A 19845-nucleotide genomic window follows, 5' to 3' on the forward strand; every position below is an offset into this window, starting at 1 on the left:
TATCTGATAGTCCTGAATCTGATGGAACTAGCTGAGTTTCATACTGTATCTGACAGTCCTGAATTCTAAAGAACTATCTGAGTTCTTTTACTGAGACTGATATTGAGACCGTGGAAGGTATTCATCTAACCGACATGCCCCAAATGACGCATTATAACTGAATTGGGGTCCAATCTGTGCCCTGATTGAAAGGGTGTTAATACTGCGCCACTGGTAAGGACAACGTGTGAGTAACCCTAATATGACAGGTAACTCTAGTGAGAATGGTGGGAACCCTTATATAGCAGGTTAAGCCACCTTATCTACCCTCATATAGTAGGCTATGATGTCTCAACCTATGCTGGCTACATAGTTCTGGAACACAAGGATTGCTTCTAAGAATCACACTCTCATATAACAGGTGAGTTCCCATCCTTGGGTTTACTCGGTGCTAATTTCTACTCCTATCTGAATAGACACTTAACATGATTTACTGAACTGAACATGGATTGAGTTACTGAATTCCGTTGACTGATGGAATACTATTGATATCTGACAACTGACTGAGTTCATGAGAGCATGGAGATTTTCTGAGTCATAAGACTGTTTGAAGGCTAAGGATCATAGCTTGACTGAGAGTATCGTGAAAACATGACATGGCTCTAGGCACACATCTAATATTTCGGGTACAAGGACCCCCAGGAAAAGATGGAAGGAAACTGACAAAGCATGATTTTCTTGAATACATGACTAATATCATAATCCATAATACATTTATTAAAGTATTTCATCAAACATGTGATCTGCATAAACTTGTACATACATGGAGATTTCATGATATCATGCAACTTGGGAATTTCATTCATCTAGGCGTTTAATCAAACACATGGTAGGCATAGTATGTGTAAATAATATTATACAACAATTAAACATCATGATTCAATTCTAATTTCATCATTCAAGGGTTTAGAAATAGGTTAGCATGAATCTATATCTATACTAATCAAACCCACATATAATTTATCACCCAATCATGGAATAGAATTCAATTACTCATTATCAACATGAACAAGAGAAGCCCAATCATGAAAATTCATAAAGGAAATCCATAAACTTAAACTTTGAAAAGATATTCTTGAGCTTCATGGATAAAAGGAGTCCATGAATGAACACTATGCATACCTGGATTGAGTTTCTTGAAGTTCTTGAACTTGAAGAATTTGAATCTCTTAGTTCTTGAAGAAGATTTGGATTTTGTTCTTGGAGATTAATGTTAGAGAGAAAACCCTAGTTTTGTTGTTGTAAAAGAATGATGAACAAAATAAGCTAAGGTCGGATATAATTGGGTATATAAACGGGTGGTAAAAGACCAAAAATTCCCTTTTAAAAAAATAACTTAAAATAACTGAACGGGACCTACGATGGTTCGTGCTATGGTCTATCACTGGCTCGACGGTCCATCGTTCCGACCGTTGCACATGGACCTGAATAGTGCCTCACTGCCTTGGCTGCGGCGGCTTGGGCAACGGTCTGTCTCAAGTTCGATGGTCCGTCAACCTACCTGTTTCACCTTATATAGAAAGTGGCCTCACTGTTTTCCTTTCGACGGCCTGAGCGACAGTCTGTCGCTAGTCCGACGGTCCGTTGGCCTCACTGTCGCACCTAGGAGGTTTTACTGCCTTCTGTATTTTGGCCATAACTTTCTTCTCCGATGTCGGATTTTTATGAAATTGGCATCGTTTGAAAGCTAATTCAATTTTTCATGTTACAAAAAGTGAATCTTAAAAATACCACATGTACAAAAGTGGATTCATCTTTCAAAGTAAGTTTCTAACATTCTTGAGATGATTTCAAGCTAGGAAAAAGTACGGGGTATTACAATATCTCCCCCTGGAGAATATTCATCCTCGAATGAGACTGAGAGTGAGGAAAGAAGATAAATGACGTACATACTGAACATGCATAGCTGATGCATGTGTAACTGATTCATTAATGCATGGCTGGGTGTTCTGATGAACTAAGTTTCTCACAGTGAGAATGCTCGTCTGATGCATAATTATATAATTTAGCTGATACATGAATGCATGACTGAATATGTAATGGTATTTAATACCAAGTTTATGACGAACACTAAACATGAAACTGAGTAAGCTTAAGGAGAACTGTTACCTTGAGCTTGATCTGAGTTGGTGGAGAATAAGTGAGGATACTTGGTTTGTATGTCTTCTTCTGCTTCCCAAGTAGCTCCCTCGACGAATTGATTTCACCAAAGAACCTTAACTAGAGGGACTTTTTTGTTCCTCAATCTACGAGTCTGATAGTCTAGGATTTCAACTGGAATCTCTTCATAAGAGAGACTGTTCTGAACATCGATGCTCTGAATAGGAACTATAACTATTGGGTCACCTATGCACTTCTTGAGCAAAGAAACATGGAAGATTAGATGAACTGAGGCTAGATCTGAAGGCAATTCGAGCTCATAAGCTACTTTGCCAAAGCGACTGAGAATCTTGAAGGGACCAACATATTGGGGACTGAGCTTTCCCTTCTTGTCGAATCTCTTCACTCCCTTCATGGGAGAAATCTTTAGATAGACATAGTCACTAATCTCGAACTCGAAATCCTTTTTACGAACATCTGCATAAGACTTCTATCGGCTCTGAGCAGCCCAAAGTCTTTCTCTGACCAACTGTACTTTTTCTAAGGCGTCGAATACCAAGTTAGGCCCTATGACTGAGGCCTTACTAACTTTTAATCAACCAATTGGAGATCTACATCCCCTACCGTAGAGAGCTTCGAATGGAGCCATCTTAATACTAGAATGATAGCTATTATTGTATTCAAACTCAATCAAAGGCAAGTGGTCATCCTAAATACCCTTGAAATCAATTGTACACGCCCTTAGTATATCTTCTAAAGTCTGAATGGTCCTTTCTTCTTGACCATCTGTCTGAGGATAAAAGGCTTTACTAAGATGAACTTGGGTACCAAGACCCTTTTGGAATGCTTTCCAGAAATGAGAGGTGAACTGGGTACCTCTGTCTGAGATAATAGATAGCGGAACACCATACAATCTGACCAAATCCCCGATGTAGATTTTGGCTTAATCCTCGGCTGAATAAGAGATGTGGACTGGAAGAAAATAGGCTAATTTGGTCATTCTGTCTACGATGACCCAAACTGAATCATGCTGATGACGAGTTCGAGGCAAACCCATTACGAAGTCCATGTTCACTTCTTCCCACTTCCAAGTAGGAATAATGAACTCCTGCATAGGACCAAGGCTTCTGATGCTTTATCTTAACCTGCTGACATATAGAGAACTTAGCCATAAACTCTGCAATATCTCTCTTCATCCCACTCCACCAATAGATCTCCCGTAAGTTGTGGTATATCTTTGTGGCCCCTGGATAAATAGAGTAGCTTGCTCCATGCGCTTCTGCAAAAATTTCCTGCCTTAAGTCATCTACACCTGGAACACAGAGAAGACCTTGACAATGTAGAACACCATCTCTCCCTTAGGAGAAAACCTCTATTTTCTGATTCTAAACTGACTCTTTCAACTTGACAAGGTTGGGATCTCTATCTTGATTTTCTTTCACCTCAGAAACTAGAGATGATTCTGAACTACTCTGAACCCATCTATCTCCCTCTGAAGAATCGACTAAGCGAACGCCTAGTCTCGCAAACTGATGGACTTCCTGAGCTAACTTTTTCTTACTGTCCTCAACATGAGAAACACTACCCATGGACAGTCTACTGAGAGTGTCATCCACTATGTTGGTCTTTCCTGGATGATAAAGGACACTCATTTCATAATCTTTCAAGAGCTCTAACCACCTTTTCTGACAAAGATTGAGATCTTTCTGAGAAAAGACATACTGAAAACTCTATGATCTGTGAACATATCTACATGAACACCATATAGGTAATGCCTCCAAATCTTTAAAGCAAATACTATGGCTGCTAACTCAAGATCATGAGTAGGGTAATTCTTCTCATGGGGCTTAAGCTGTCTGGAGACATAGGCTATGACCTTACCATTCTACATGAGGACACAACCTAAAACCACTCTGGATGTATCATAATACACTACGAACCCATCTGAACCATCTGTTAATGCTAGAACTGGAGCTGAGGTGAGTCGAGTCTTCAACTCCTGAAAACTCTTCTCGCAAGGATCTGACCAATGGAACTTGACTTTCTTCTGAGTTAATCTAGACATAGGGGATGCAATAGAATAAAATCCCACAACAAACCACCTGTAATAACAAGCCAAACCCAATAAACTCCTAATATCTGATGGAGAGATAGGGCGAGGTTAGTTTCTTACGACTTCGGTCTTTTAAGGATCTACTCAAATGCCATCACTGAAAACGATATGACCAAGAAATGCTACCGACCTTATCCAAAACTTGCACTTACTGAATTTGGCGAATAACTGATGATCTATGAGAGTCTGAAGTACTATTTTGAGATAGTCTGCATGATCTCAAGAATAGACCTGAATATCATCTATGAAGACTATGACAAACATGTCTAAGTACTGCTTGAACACATGGTTTATCAAGTCCATAAAAGCTGCTGGGGCATTGGTGAGACCAAAGGACATGACTAGGAATTCAAAGTGACCATACCAAGTATGAAAAGTTATTTTTGAAATGTCACGTTCTCTGACTCTGAGCTGATGATAGCCGGATCTGAGGTCTATCTTAGAGAAATAGTTAGCACCCTGAAGTTGGTCAAACAAGTCATCAATTCTAGAAAGAGGATATTTGTTCTTGACCATAACCTTATTAAGATGACGGTAGTCTATACACATTCTGAGAGAACCATCTTTCTTGCGTACGAATAATACTAGAATGCCCCACTGGGACATACTGGGCCTGACAAATCCCTTACCTAAGAGATCCTTCAACTATTCTTTTAGTTCTCTGAGTTTTGCTGGTGCCATTCTCTATGGCAGAATAGAGATAGGTTAAGTATCCAAAAGAAGATCAATACCGAACTCTATTTCCCTTTTAGGAGGAATTCCTGGAAGATCTTTAAGAAAAATATCTGACTATTCATTTACAACTGGAACTGATTCAAGACTGTGAGTCTCGAAACTGAAATCCTTAACATGAACAAGATGATAGACACATCCTCTAGATATCATTTTTTGTGCTCGATGGTAGGAAACAAGCTGACCCCTAAAAGCGAATACACTACCCTTCCACTCAAGGATGGGTTCATTCAAAAATTGAAACTGAACTATTCTATTTCTGCAGTTGACTGTAGCATAGTAGGAATCAAGAATGACATCAAAATCAGTCATCTCTAATTTGACTAAGTCTGCTGAAGTGACTTTCTGAGATATCATAATCGGGCAGTTCCTGTATACCTATTGAGCTATGATGGTTTTATCCACTGGGGTAGAAACTGGAAAGGGCTCTGTTAGAATTTTAGGGCTAACTCCAAAATCAACTGCTATGTATGGAGTAACAAAAGACAAAGAAGCACTGGATCTAGCAAAGTGTAAATATGCACATGAAAGATCTGTAACGTACAGGTAACCACATCAGGAGAATTTTCCTGATCTTGTTAGGACTGAAGAGCCTAGAGACGATTTGGGCGTTGCCCACTAGTAGCACTGGAGGTGGCACCCTGCTAATTTGGGTGACCGTACTGAGCTGAGAAGCGATTCTGTTGACCCTGAGGACCTGGATGAGGACAGTCTCTGACTCTGTGGCCTGGCTTGCCACATCTGAAGCAAATACCACTGCCAACTCTGCAAATACCCTGATGGTGCTTGCTACAAGTCTGGCAAAGAGGATAGGTGTGGGCACTGATAACACTACCCTGGGACTTAGAGCCTAGCGCTTTATCTTTATTACCCTCTTTAAACTTAGGAATTGGAGCACTGGTGAAGAAGGAGCTAGAACTAATGACTTAGGATGAAATTGAGAATGGTTTCCTCCTTCTGAATTAGGATGAGCAAAGTTGAAACTACTTGTCTTTGCTCTCTTATTTTGCTTCTCCCTCATCTTAATTTTCTGCTCCTCTATCTGCTGAGCATGAGTCATGATCCTGGCTAAAGTCATGTCACTATTCAGCATGGCAGATCTGTACTTATTAACCACGTTATCGTTCACCCCTGAAATAATCTTACTTATCCTTGCCCTGCTATCTGCAACCACATGAGGGGCATATTTGGCTAATTGAGTAAACTTAAGAGAATACTCATTAACTGTCATATTTCCCTGCCTAAGATTGATGAATTCTAGCACCTTAGCTTCTCTAAGCTCTAGGGGAAAGAATCTATCAAGAAACGCTGAAGTAAATTCCTCCCACTCAACTGACCCTGCATCGTCTTCCCTCTCTGACATCCACTGTTTGAACCAAGTATAATCCACATCCTGCAATTGATATGCAGTTAGCTCAGCACTCTCACTAGACGTAACCCCTATTATATTTGTAGCCTTCTGCACCTGATCTAGGAATTTCTGAGGGTCCTCATCTATCTTAGACCCAAGAAAGAATGGAGAATTCATTCGAGTGAAGTCCCGAATCCTAGCTGCAGCTGAATTGGCCACTAGGTTGGATGGAATGATAGCTAATCGTTCATTCTAAGCAGTAACTAACTGAGAAAGAGTAGTGAATACGGCCTTGAACTCCTCATGAGAAACATGTTCATCCAAAGGATCTTCTTGGATAGGCTGGGTTTTTCTCTTGGGAGGCATGTTCTGAAATAAGGAGAAGAAAAGGATTATACTGAGATATTGACTTGAGATTATGCTCACTGGCATGACATAAATACTGAAAGAAGGGAAACTGTTCCTAAAACATCTTATAGCCTCCTGCATATAAATATGGCGCGCAATACACCCATGCACAAGACTCTACTAGATGCGGCTTTCATACTTCCTTGGACACTATTGAACCTTAGGATCTGATACCAACTTTGTAACGCCCTAAATCTGGTACGCGAAATATTACACAGTGCTCATGACCCCGATGGACCACAAGATAACCCATGACTAATATCTGTACCTGTATACTGCATAATATACTGAATAATGTGGAAACATGAACTGAAAGGCCATAAAGTTCACATAAATAAAGTAAAACATAACATCTAAATGGGATTTGAAATACCCAAAACAACTGAAATAACTGTCTAAACATAATAGTCTGGAAAGCCTCTAACTGACTGAACTGTCTGAGTAAGGAGTTGATGGGACATGTACCCAACTAACTCCAACTAATAAACTAATTAATGAGATAATAGAGAAATAATCATGTTCTAAAAAGATGAGGACTCACTGCTAACTCTATCTGCTGATATTTGGAATCTACTGATGCACTGAAGCTCGTGTCTCTGAACCTATAGTATAAGACACCATAGTGCAAATGCGTCAGTACTTTGAATATACTGGTATGCATGTGAGTTAAGCTAATTGTATGGGGTTCATATGCATGAACAATACTGGCTAACTGACTAATATGAAGTAAGAATACATGCATGCATACATAGTAACTATATCTGAAATCGTGATAACATGAGTATGCTGATGACTAACATGACTAATGACTGAATTTTGATAACTGATAACATGAGTGACTGTATCTGACAGTCCTGAATATGGTGGAACTAGCTGAGTTCCATACTGCATCTGACAGTCCTGAATTCTAAAGAACTATCTGAGTTCTTTTACTGAGACTGATACTGAGACTGTGGGAGGTAGTCATCTAATCGGCATGCCCTAAATAACGCATTATAGCTAAATTGGGGTCCAATCTGTTCCCTGATTAGAAGGGTGTCAATACAGTGCCACTGGTAAGGACAACGCATGAGTAACCCTAATATAACAGATAACTCCAGTGAGAATGGTGGGAACCCTCATATAGCAAGTTAAGCCACCTCATCTACCCTCATATAGTAGGCTATGATGTCTCAACCTATGCTGGCTACATAGTTCTGGAATGCAAGGATTGCTTCTAAGAATCACACCCTCATATAACAGGTGAGTTCCCATCCTTGGGTTCACTCGGTGCTAATTTCTACTCCTATCTTAATAGACACTGAACATGATTTACTGAACTGAACATGGATTGAGTTACTAAATTTTGTTAAGTGACAGAATACTACTGATATCTGACAACTAACTGAGTTCATGAGAGCATGGAGATTTCCTGAGTCATAAGACTGTCTGAAGTCTAAGGATCATATCTTGACTGAGAGTGTCATGAAAACATGACATGGCTCTAGACACAGCTAATATTTCGAGTACAAGTAGCCCCAGGACTCGATGAAAAGAAACTGACAAAGCATGACTTTCTTGAATACATGACTAACATCATAATCCATAATACATTTATTGAAGCATTTCATCAAATATATGATTTGCATAATCTTGTACATTCATGGGGATTTTATGATATTATGCTAGTTGGGCATTTTCCTTCATCTAGTCATTTAATCAAACACATGGTAGGCATAGTATGTGTAAACAACATTATACAACAATTAAACATCATGATTCAATTCTAATTTCATCATTCAAGGGTTTAGGAATAGGTTAGCATGAATCTATATTTGTACTAATCAAACCCACATATAATTTATCACCCAATTATGGAATAGAATTCAATTACTCATTATCAACATGAACAAGAGCAGCCCAATCATGAAAATTCATAAACTTAAACTTTAAAAAGAGATTCTTGAGCTTCATGGACAAAAGGAGTCCATGAATGAACACTATGTATACCTGGGTTGAGTTTCTTGAAGTTCTTAAACTTGAAGAATTTGAATCTCATAGTTCTTGAAGAAGATTTGGATTTTGTTCTTGGAGATTAATGTTAGAGAGAAAACCCTAGTTTTATTGTTGTGAAAGAATGATGAACAAAATAAGCTAAGGTCAGATATAATTGGGTATATAAACGGGTGGTAAAAGACCAAAAATGCCCCTTTAAAAAATAACTTAAAATAACTGAATGAGACCTGCGACGGCTCATGCAACGGTTCGTTACTGGCTCGACGGTCCGTCGTTCTGACCATCGCACGTGGACCTGAATAGGGTCTCACTTCCTTGGCTGCGACAGCTTGGGCGACGATCCATCGAAATTTCGACGGTCCGTCAACCTGCCTATCGTACCTTATCTAGAAGGTGGCCTCACTATTTCCCTTGCGATGACCTGAGCGATGGTCCGTCGCTAGTCCGACGGTCTGTCGGCCTCACCGTCGCACCTGAGCAATTTTACTGCCTTCTGTATTTTAGCCATAACTTTTTCCTCCTTGTTGGATTTTGATGAAATTGGTATCGTTTGAAAGCTAATTCAATTTTCCACATGACAAAAAGTAAAAATATTAAAAATACCACATGTATAAAAGTGGATTCATCTTTCAAAGTAAGTTTCTAACATTCTTGAGATGATTTCAAGCAAGGAAAAAGTATGGGGTATTACATCTACGAGCGACTAATATGTACAGTCAAGGAAATACTGAGTATACAATCGATGATAGATTATATATTATTTTTTCCTCCCGAGGAAATTAGTCAAGCTACAGTACTGTAAATTGAACAAGGCAACATATTTGATTCGAGTTTTTGTCTGTACAGAAGAATAACCACCACATACAAAAAATATGAGATCAGAACAAAGATGGTAAACATAATGTTAAAACAAACTGAAACATACTTATATTAAACTTATTCATTGCATTATATAATAATATTTACAGCAAAAAGGGAAAAATAGAAGAAGCTTTCTTCTAACAAAATCCTACAATGAAAGCTTCTTCAGCAATTAACAAACTAAAAAAACTTTAAAACATAAACTAAAATAAAAAAGTAAACTAAATTATGGGGATGGTGGGGGTGATGTAGTCATTGCCGCCCATTCCAAGACGCTCCAAAATTGCTCAGAGGAAACGAGTAATTCATCGGAGCTCACGCTCCAAGTACCATCGATCTTCTCCCAGGCCGTAGAAAAGATGGTCAAAGTTATTTTGAAGTAGCAGAAGATCACAGGTACGAGGTGGAACTCGTCTGATTGGGCAAAGGGGAATTCTGTGACCAGCCATGATTTTAATTTTTAGTGAAGAAGAAGAAGAAGAGGGTTTCTGATATTTTTGGTTTAGGGAAAAGTGAAGTGTTACGTAGAAAGAGGGACTGTACTTATAGACCTATAGATGGCGTTCGCTCATATATCCACCCAATGGTAGGTCGACATGTGTAAGAAGACAAAATGCTTGATTTCTGTATACCACCGGTTTTTCTCGTGAACAGACATTTTGTCCAGCTTTTTATTAAATGGAAATAGGAAACAAGGGAAATAATGATTCATTGCATTGATTGGAGAGATAAGGTGGAAAAAATAACCAATATAGCGTGTTAGATGAGAAATAATATAACCAATATATAATATTTCGTAGACCTTGGGAAATATACACCATAGACTTTACATAGTCTATCATAGATAATGATTTTAGTCTATTAAAATTGAAGGTTAAAATCAACAGAAATGCACATTTAGCCACCAAAACAGTAGCTTTACAACTGAAGCTAAAAAAAAGTCGATTTATGATTTGATGGTCATTCTACATGTGGTTCTTTTGTGCCCGAATTTCTTGCATATTGAACACCTATTCGTCCTTTTGGACTTGAGTGTCTCACCAACGCCCTTAGTGCATTTGAATTTTTTCCTTCTGAGTTTGGGATCGTAGGGGGTGGTGAAATTTTAGTGTCTAGCAATTCTTGTGGCATAGTCTATTCAGCCTCCGAAGGAACAACGTTAATTGCTTCCGAGTAGGTGAGGAGGTAACTTTTAGCTTTATAAATTGGCGAAGAGTAGCCATAGATGGAGTTACCATAACCTTCGCCATCGCCATACTTTGCTCGCAAAGCTGCCATCGCATGTTCGCACGGCATTTTCACCAAGTCAAATTTTTGACAAGAACAATTCCTCTCCAAAAGATTGACCATGGCAGTGACATCATTGCCGAACACCATGTACTAGTCAATAACCCCGTTTAGATTACTCACATACAAGGAATCGCTCGCGCTCTTATTATCCCTTAGGATCCTTTCCACATAAGGCACAAATTTATTCTCTTTACCATCGACAAAGGCATACCGCTCCCTAAACTTTTCACCAAATTTTCTAGCAATTGAATTGAATATGTATGACACAGGGTACTCCCGTTCATCCATCAATATCGAGTTGAGCGACTCGATGTTTGTGGTCATCACATCGTACCTATTGTCCGGAAAGTGTGCTCTACTTCATTTTTCAAAATCAAGCACATTTTCAAGGACATGTGCTACCTCGGGGCACTTACTCTTCAATTTCATAAAATTATCGCTAAACTCATCAAAGGAATAAGCCTTTGCCACGACATAGAATAGATAAAGATATTCTCCGCAGTGTTGATTGACGCAAAAATTTTTAGCGAGGTGCCTCATGCAAAGTTCGTGATGTGAACGACTGTATACATAGAAGAAGGCATTGGCAATGCTAATGTGCCTATCGGAGATGACATATAGATCTGGTTCATCTTCTACGATAGACTTCAGCTTCTGGAAGATCCAACACATCCAATAGCTTGCGTTGCAACACAACTTCTTAAACACAATCCTTTGAATTTCTCTCCCAAAAATGATTTATGCATACTGAAGCAATCAATTCGGATGAGACTTTCTTGTGCCTGCGGGTGGCATGTTCAACACCGTATGTGTGCAACCCGACATACTTGTATATGCGAAATCTGTCTGAGGTCTTATACTTTTTTGCCTGCAACAACCATCCACAACCACGAGATAAGAATTTTGCCTTAATCAATTTTGTGCTGCTCTTCTCCATATAATAATTAAAAGACTGCCTCCCCGCTGCTGCGTCTAGTAGCATTTTCAGCTTTTTCTTATCGGTGAATGTTTGACCATAATAGAAATTGGTTCCATCGGAGAAGGAGTGTCCTAGTTGTGATGTCGTTCCATGGTCTTCTTCATCATCTTACGAGTCTGATAAAAAGTCTTCCATATGTATAGAATCATCTTTCATATTAATTGGATGATTGCCATCGTTCTCGTAATCATTCAAATCATCATTGATCAAATCATCGTCAACTGTCAGGCGCTACGGTAGGGGTTCTGATGAGTTCAGTGGTCCTTCAAAGGACATCTCAACCACATTTATCCTCAAAATAGGCCTAAAGCCATCTGCATCAGCATCCATAATATACGTCAGAACACGTACATCGCTATTTATGATCGTAGGATTCACCTTTTTCCTCGAATGCATTAGATAACTAATAACCATATTTCTCTGTGCGTAATCTAGATCCCCGCTATACATTACGCTTGCAACAAATTCGTTGTACGAACTGTTGCGGCAAACAGGAATGGGAATTATCACCTTGGTAAATGATCTTTATGTCTAATATTTGGGAGTCTTCACCCATTCTCCCATGAAATCACCAGAAACCAGAACAAATTCTGCAATAGACATCGTAGAATTAAGCTTTGGTCGATGACTAACGATGACGGATCGATGGCTGCACAGATATCCATACAAAAGCTTAAAATTGCAAATATTACTTCTAATCAATGATTGTTGGGTTAATGGAATGGAGAAATTAACTTGGAGTCGCCTGAGATGCTGTAATGCACTTTCTAAAGTGGTTTTGAGTAATGTGAGTGATTTAAAGTTTTTTAACAATGGTGAAAAGTGTGTTTGAGAAGATAGGAAACAAATGGGGTAACAATGGATGCAAAAGACAAGCTTACGATGTTTGTGGACTGATTTACAGCTAATCGCTGAAAAATAATATCTGAAAAGTGGCTGAAATCGAAGCTTTTTGGAGGGAAAAATAACCACCTTCTATATTTAGCTTTTGGAAATTTTTTTTAATATTTTTGGAAAACCTAGATATTTTTGTATATATAATGGTGGATGATGGAGTGGGTTGAAGTGTACTATTAGAAACTTGTGGGTGAATTTATTAAGTTGAAAGTATTGGGTTAAAGTGAATTATTATAAAAGTTGGGGCTGAAATTGTTAAGTTGGCAAAGTTGATGGTGAGGTGGAATTATGTGGGTATTTGGCCAATGTTTTAAAACTTTTGGGTATTTGACAAAATAGTTTTGAAAAAGAGGTGTTTTGGCATACTTGCCCCAGTGAAAGGGAAAGAACGGTGGGCTGAGATTTTGGGCCGAGAAGGAATAATGGATCTGGATTTGGGTTGTTCATTTGATTTGTAAAAAGAAATTTGGGCTATGCAATTTTAGCAAAATTGGGCTGGATAACTACGCTTTGAAATTGGAGAAATAAAATGAAAAATATATAATCATTGACAAGCACACACGCCCAACACTCAAATCGAAGAAGAAGAAGAAGAGATCAGTTCCTCACAAACAAACTCCCAAGGGTACCTGTTTCTTTCTGCTATTTGATTTTTTGAGCACTTTGACTAAATTCACGGGATATTTGCTGGGATTTGAACTTGATACTTCAGGTTTTCAACTCACTACATTGACCACTAAAGGGCTGCATTTGAGCCTACGGATTTTCTTAAAGATTTAGTTTTTCTTAAAGATTTCATTTTTTTAGCCTCAACTGCTACCTTATGATGTCATCTTCCCACAACTTTTTAATTGATTACATGCAGATAAGAGAGTCGTGAAGCAGAAAGATGTTGATCAACAGGTGAGTTCTGATTTAGGCTGTTACTTGAAATTGAGCTTTGCATAGTTTGTTTGGTATGAAGGAGAATGTTTTCCATGAAATGATTTCCTAGAAAGCGTTTGGTAAGTAGACAAGAAAGTATTATTCCAAAAGCATTTTATGTTATCTAGTAAAATACTTTGGAGGCGGGATGGGATGGTCAACTGTTGGGGGGTTGGGTGGGTGGGAAGGAGATAATAAACTTGGAGTGTCACTTTTTAAGAAATTTGTTTTCTAAAGAAATTATTTTCCAAACATTTTGATCAACCAAACATGTTCGAAAACATTTTCCTTCATACCAAACACACCCCACGTCTAGATAGTTTTCTTTGTTAATATTCCTTCTTGTTTCAACCTGTGAACTACTAAACCACTTGCCTTGTACTATGTAGGCCAATGGAATTCACATTCATGAGGAAATAATTGTGGAAATCCTCAACAGGTTACCCGTTCGGCCTCTTCTTCGGTTCAAATGTGTGTGTAAAAATTAGGATGCATTAATATCATATTCTTACTTTAAGATGAAGCATCGTAGTAGTCCTAACTCAAAGCTTCTTATTTACCAACGGTCCACTACTCAAGATGGTATGTTAAAGTTTAAGTTCTATTCTTTATCTTTATTGACTTCTGAGGATGTACAAGAACTCGATTCCCCTTTAACCTACTACGTGAATCATTATGAATTATTTGCTTGTTTCGATGGGTTGGTTCTTCTTAAGGCTGATACACAGCTTTTGTTGTGGAATCCGCTGTACTCTCCCATTCAGACTTTAATGAAGAGTATTCTCCTTGTGGATTGGGATATGATGCTACTAGTGATGGCTATAAGATCCTTAAGTTGAACATAATTATCCAGAACAATCAATTGAAATTCTCGTGGTAAAAAGTGGTTCTTGGAGAAAAATTAGTTACTATCCAACTGTCTAGGATGTAAACTGGAGATTGATCCTAACCCAAAAAATATTGCTCCTTATGATCTTATGGTATGTGTCCATGGAGCATTTCATTGGCTTGTTTTTTTGTTTCGCCCAAGAAAGTACTATGTTGTTTCATTTGATATTTCAAATGAGGTGTTTAGAGTTGGAGTATCTATCAGAAACAAGCTTTTCGAGACCTGGACAAGATAGAATTAAGGTTTATATTACTCTGGGTATGTTGATGTTGTGCAAACAAACACTTTTTTTTCCTTTTGTTTTTTAGTATTTATTTTTAGAGATAATGTATGAACTTCTTGTTCTAACAAGTATAATTATTTATCCATATTTAATTTTTTATATTTGCTTGTGTATGTAAGGATTTTACTCTGCAGATGTTTATTGCTTGCAAAATTTTTGTTTCCAAATGTGTTTACTAAAGGTGATTGAACTCATGGGGTGTATATATTTGCTGCTCTGTCATCCCAATTTAATTGTGTAACTTTCTTTTTTTTATCTGTTTCAAAAAGAGAGTTTGTTTCTATATTTAGTATGCCTTTAATTTTAATATTCTAAATGGTAAGTTTAGGACTTTAAAATTTAAAACTTCAAACTCCAAAAAACTAGTATTAGTTATCCATCAAAAATAGCAGTTCTAAATTATTTGTCAATTTACAAAGCATTTGTGATTATATTCTTTTTTAAAAGCATACATAAGTTTATAAAATTTAAAAATATTTTCTTACGGGTTAATTAGTGAAACTATCCTTTTCATTTATGATTTCTTAATGACATGTGAAGGAGAAATTAGATAACTAATATGAGACGGAGGAAGTACATCTTTAATTAAAATCAGAAGATTCAAAAAACTCCTTTTATTTCTTAAGTTTTTTTGTCCAACCAAACTAAAATAGTACTTAAATTGAAATAAGAGTTACAATGTCAAGATACACCAATTAATGATACCCATACAACAACAAAAAAAAATAATGTATTCCCACATAGTAGGGTCTAGGGAGAGTAAAATTTACACCGTCCATACCACTACCTCCGAAGAAGTGGAGAGGCTATCTCCGATAGAAATATAAAGCCACGTAGAGCATCCTAAGAGGAGCAAAGTTGTAACACCCCGCACCTTCTGGCTAGAATTTAAAACATCGTTCCTACGCGTATAGATCTGAACTAAATGATTCTTTCTTAATATATGTGTGGTGATCAATACAATAGTGTGGGAATACATTTGAATATGAATTTAGGTCACGAAAATCCCCTAACTCTAAGAGGAGTTGAAAACATTTCTATCGATTAAGTTTTAGTGGACGTTTCAACTTTGGTCAGCTTCCATTGAGTATTACTCCTAGAATATGACGAGTTAGAGGGCCTACTATCTATCAAATTAAAGGTCTTCGAGTCTTCTTTCCAATGCCACCGACCGTTTGTCAATCCGAGTCTGGAGTCAAAAGTTATGAGTGTTTGAATGAGACACTGTCAAGACTATGCGATAGGGCATGCGATGCCCACTTAAGGCTATGTCATGGGCTTGTGCGTCGCCTAGCTTGGCTTGTTCCATGGGCTGTACATCACCCTCCTTGGGAAAAACAGCATAAAAGCTCTATTTTAGTGTTATTTAAGGCCAATATGGTCCTTTCACGTCCCATAGCAGTCCCTAAACATATATAGATGAATTTCAATCCTATTGTACATTATTTCCTCCTCAAAAATCCCTAATTCATCTTCTAAAATACAGGAGGAGAAAAACTAACAAGGGTTTGCCCATTCAAGCTTAAAGGTTCAATCTTTGGTGAATTCTTCATCAATTAAGGTACGTAGGGTTTTCTAAACTACATGGCATGGTGAAATCGTTTTAATAATGTTTAAATGTTGAGAAATCATGAATTTATAAAGGCTTTTGGATTTACATTTACAATGATGCATTGTGAAACCTCTTGGAAATATTGTTTTGGTCTTGAGGCCTTCTCCTTGAAACTTGATTTTTACTCGTATATATATATATATATATATATATATATATATATATATATATATATATATATATATATATATATATATGCAACGGATGTTTTGAAATTTGAATCGAGAGCATGAAGTTTTATACTCTCTCTCTTGTTATGAACTATTCGATTTCATATTGAGAAAACATGATGGAATTGTCTTCACTGTTGTGAATTGACTTGGTATTTGTGATGATATAAAGAGAGGGTGATTTTCTTAATTGTATAAATGAAAGTGAAGAATTTCATGATTTGTTACAAGATACATGACCACCACATGTTTGTGAATTGAAAGTGAGGATATTTGCCTAAGTTTTCATGAATTTCACAATACACATCCTCTTGCATTGTTTGAATGATTTGGTGGTCTGAACATCGTTTTGCATGAAAAAAGTTGTAACATGATAATATATGGCTGAGAAGTATAACGTGCAAGTCTTAGTATGACAATACCAAAACAGATGAATGCCATAGCAGATTCAGAACAAACTAAAATACAGATTTTTACTTAGATATTTGGAATTTGATTTTAGAAAGATGCATGTTTAGAAAAAACTAAAAATGGGCTTAAAAAGAGTTAGGTGGTTACCCAAAAAAGGCATTTGAGTGAAAAGGCTCATCACTGGAAACCGTAGTTGCCGATGCGGGATTTATGATATATGATCCTACATGAAAGGACATTTTTTTTTGGACATCTCACATGGAGGGATTTCCTGCGGTGTGCTCACATAGGGGGTATCACCACTCCAATCCTGGCGGCTACTTGGATTAGGGGCTTGGGAGCTGAGTCAAGGGCAGATTCCATATAGCTCGTGGCATCTAAGACTTGTAAGGTGTACCGCCTAGCTCAAAACTAAGATAAAGAGTGAGTCATGAATTCAAAGAAATGTTTCAAAGTCTTTAAAGTGTGCCTATGTGTTTTCATTATTATATGTAAAATGTTCTATCAGTTGCTCTCACTTATATATAAATATATTATTTTGGATTGCTCTGCATACTAGTATATCTGTATTGACCCCCTATATTTCAGAATTCTGAGACACAGTCCCGGGGTCCCGCTAAGCAGTAGATTGGGTGGTTCGAAGTTTGCAGTTGGTGAGACTCTCTAATTTCAGAAGGCCTTGTTGCTTTGGCTTTGATATTTTATTTTAGTTTATGGTCCAATTGGGAGCCTTGTCCCAGCATTCAGACAGTAGTGTTTTTGAGTTGTTAGAGATTTCGCAGACTAGTTTCAGGTGTTTTTGAATGTTTCATGAACTCATTTTTGTATTGTTCAATTGAAGTAAACAATGACCATGTTTTCGTCTTTTCATGTTTTTTTGTATTTTCCTTACAAAATATGAATTGTACATATGATTGCTAGTTAGAGAAGGGCTTTGGGCCTTCACGGTTCAAGATATCCATCACAGCCAGGGCCTCGATTCGGGTCACGACAAACTTGGTATCAGAGCGCGGTTCATGGTCCTAGGGTGCCTGCAAAATAGTGTCTAGTAGAGTCTTGCTTATGGGTATGTTGTGCTCCACACTTATAATCAAGAGGCTACTGGTCATTTAGGAGTTGTTCTTATTCTTTCATACTCTAGTTTGGGTTATAATGTCATCCATAAGAAAGTTATCCCAAATTCCTTCCCTGTTCTAATTTCATAGGCCATGCCTCACTGTCTAGGCGATACAAGTCTGAGAGTCTAGCTCTCCCAGTGAGGTGGTTCTCTCTGATTGAGTTATCCATAAAAGTTATGAGATAGCACAAGGACTTGAGAGGAGTCCATTATTGCTTCAATGTGTTTTGATTTGAGTGTATACCTTTATCCTGATGAAATCGTGCTTTTCGACCTGAGGTACAAAGTGTATTCAGTCCCCTTCCAAAATTCTTGTTGCAGATATCATGCATAAGGGTAATGTTATGTAGTAGAATGTTAGAACTATATTTCCACCTGAGTAATAGTATATATTAAAGTGTCATGACCTATCGGTAGTGAGATGGTCAAGAAGTTGGTGATATGAAGTCACAAGGTTAGCAATCAGAGTGAGGGTGACTTTTGCATAAATAAATAGTTTTAGTTATATAACCATGAATTGAGGAGTGGGTTGCCATTTTATAGTGATAGACTAATGTGGTAGCAATATTTGTAGATTTTATGGTAGTCTGTGAAGGAAGTGGCTGGTTACGATTATTATTTATTCAAAATAGGAAAAGATCTCAGAATTGATAGTTATGGTGGTTGTAAATATTATTTATAGGTTGTGAATGACAAGGGGTAGATTAGTCAATAAGTTATGGGTAGAGACTCATTAGTGTATATGGAATTTGAATGTAGTCTAAATGTATGCATGGGTAAGTAAGTATGATGTGAGAAATTAGAATATGTTGATACGATTAAAATGGGTTATATTATAAGGTTAAGATTGACTATCCTTATTATGTGACTTTACCTCCTTCGATTGTCTTTTCTTTAGTAGTTGTAAACCAGTACTACAGGTGAGGAGGTGTAGTAGTAATGTCGCAGAGGGGGCGTGATTGTAGGTAGTGGTTAAATGAAATAAATTATTTTGAGTTGATTTCCCTATTTGATGGACTAGTATAGTATGTGGCATGCTTCATCGGTGGTACATGATTGATTGTAGACTAAGGCTTGAACTTTAGATGTGGGTTGTGGTAAAAAGGATAGTAGCTTAAGATTAATGATGTGATTTGTGAATAGCCTAGGTTGGAAGCTTATGGAATAATGAGTGGTCAATTGTGATGTATATGTATACATGAGAATAGTGTTAGGACGATGAATCGTGGTTGAGTCATTAAGTGGATAAGAGCGTGAGTATATAAGAATGAGTTGAACCCCGAAGTAGCATGTTGTTAGATAAGGTTTGATGTGTGAAAGTGTCACATGTACCTAGATCACATTTTTGAATTTTGTAGTATAGAGAAGTCTAGGGAGTGGTTGTGTGGTATACTTTAGAGTTGAATTGAGGAAATATAGGTAGGAAGTATGTTCCTTTGGTATATTTTTAAAATTTTTGTTAAGTTGTAAGTTATGTGATTAGAGGTTTAATGCGAGTATGTTAAGTGATGGAGAATAAGTTGTTATATGACAAGGTGTGTTGATATATATGCTCACGTGAGTGTGAGTTGTAAGGTGATGGCTATAGAGGCTAGCGAAAGCTAAGAGTAGCATTTTCGGAAAGCAAGGCCTTTAAAGTATAGTTCATTAGGGGAAGTTTAGTGTTTACGTGTA

The sequence above is a fragment of the Capsicum annuum genome, chromosome 7 (genome assembly GCF_002878395.1).
Source record: "Capsicum annuum cultivar UCD-10X-F1 chromosome 7, UCD10Xv1.1, whole genome shotgun sequence".
NCBI lineage: Eukaryota > Viridiplantae > Streptophyta > Magnoliopsida > Solanales > Solanaceae > Capsicum > Capsicum annuum.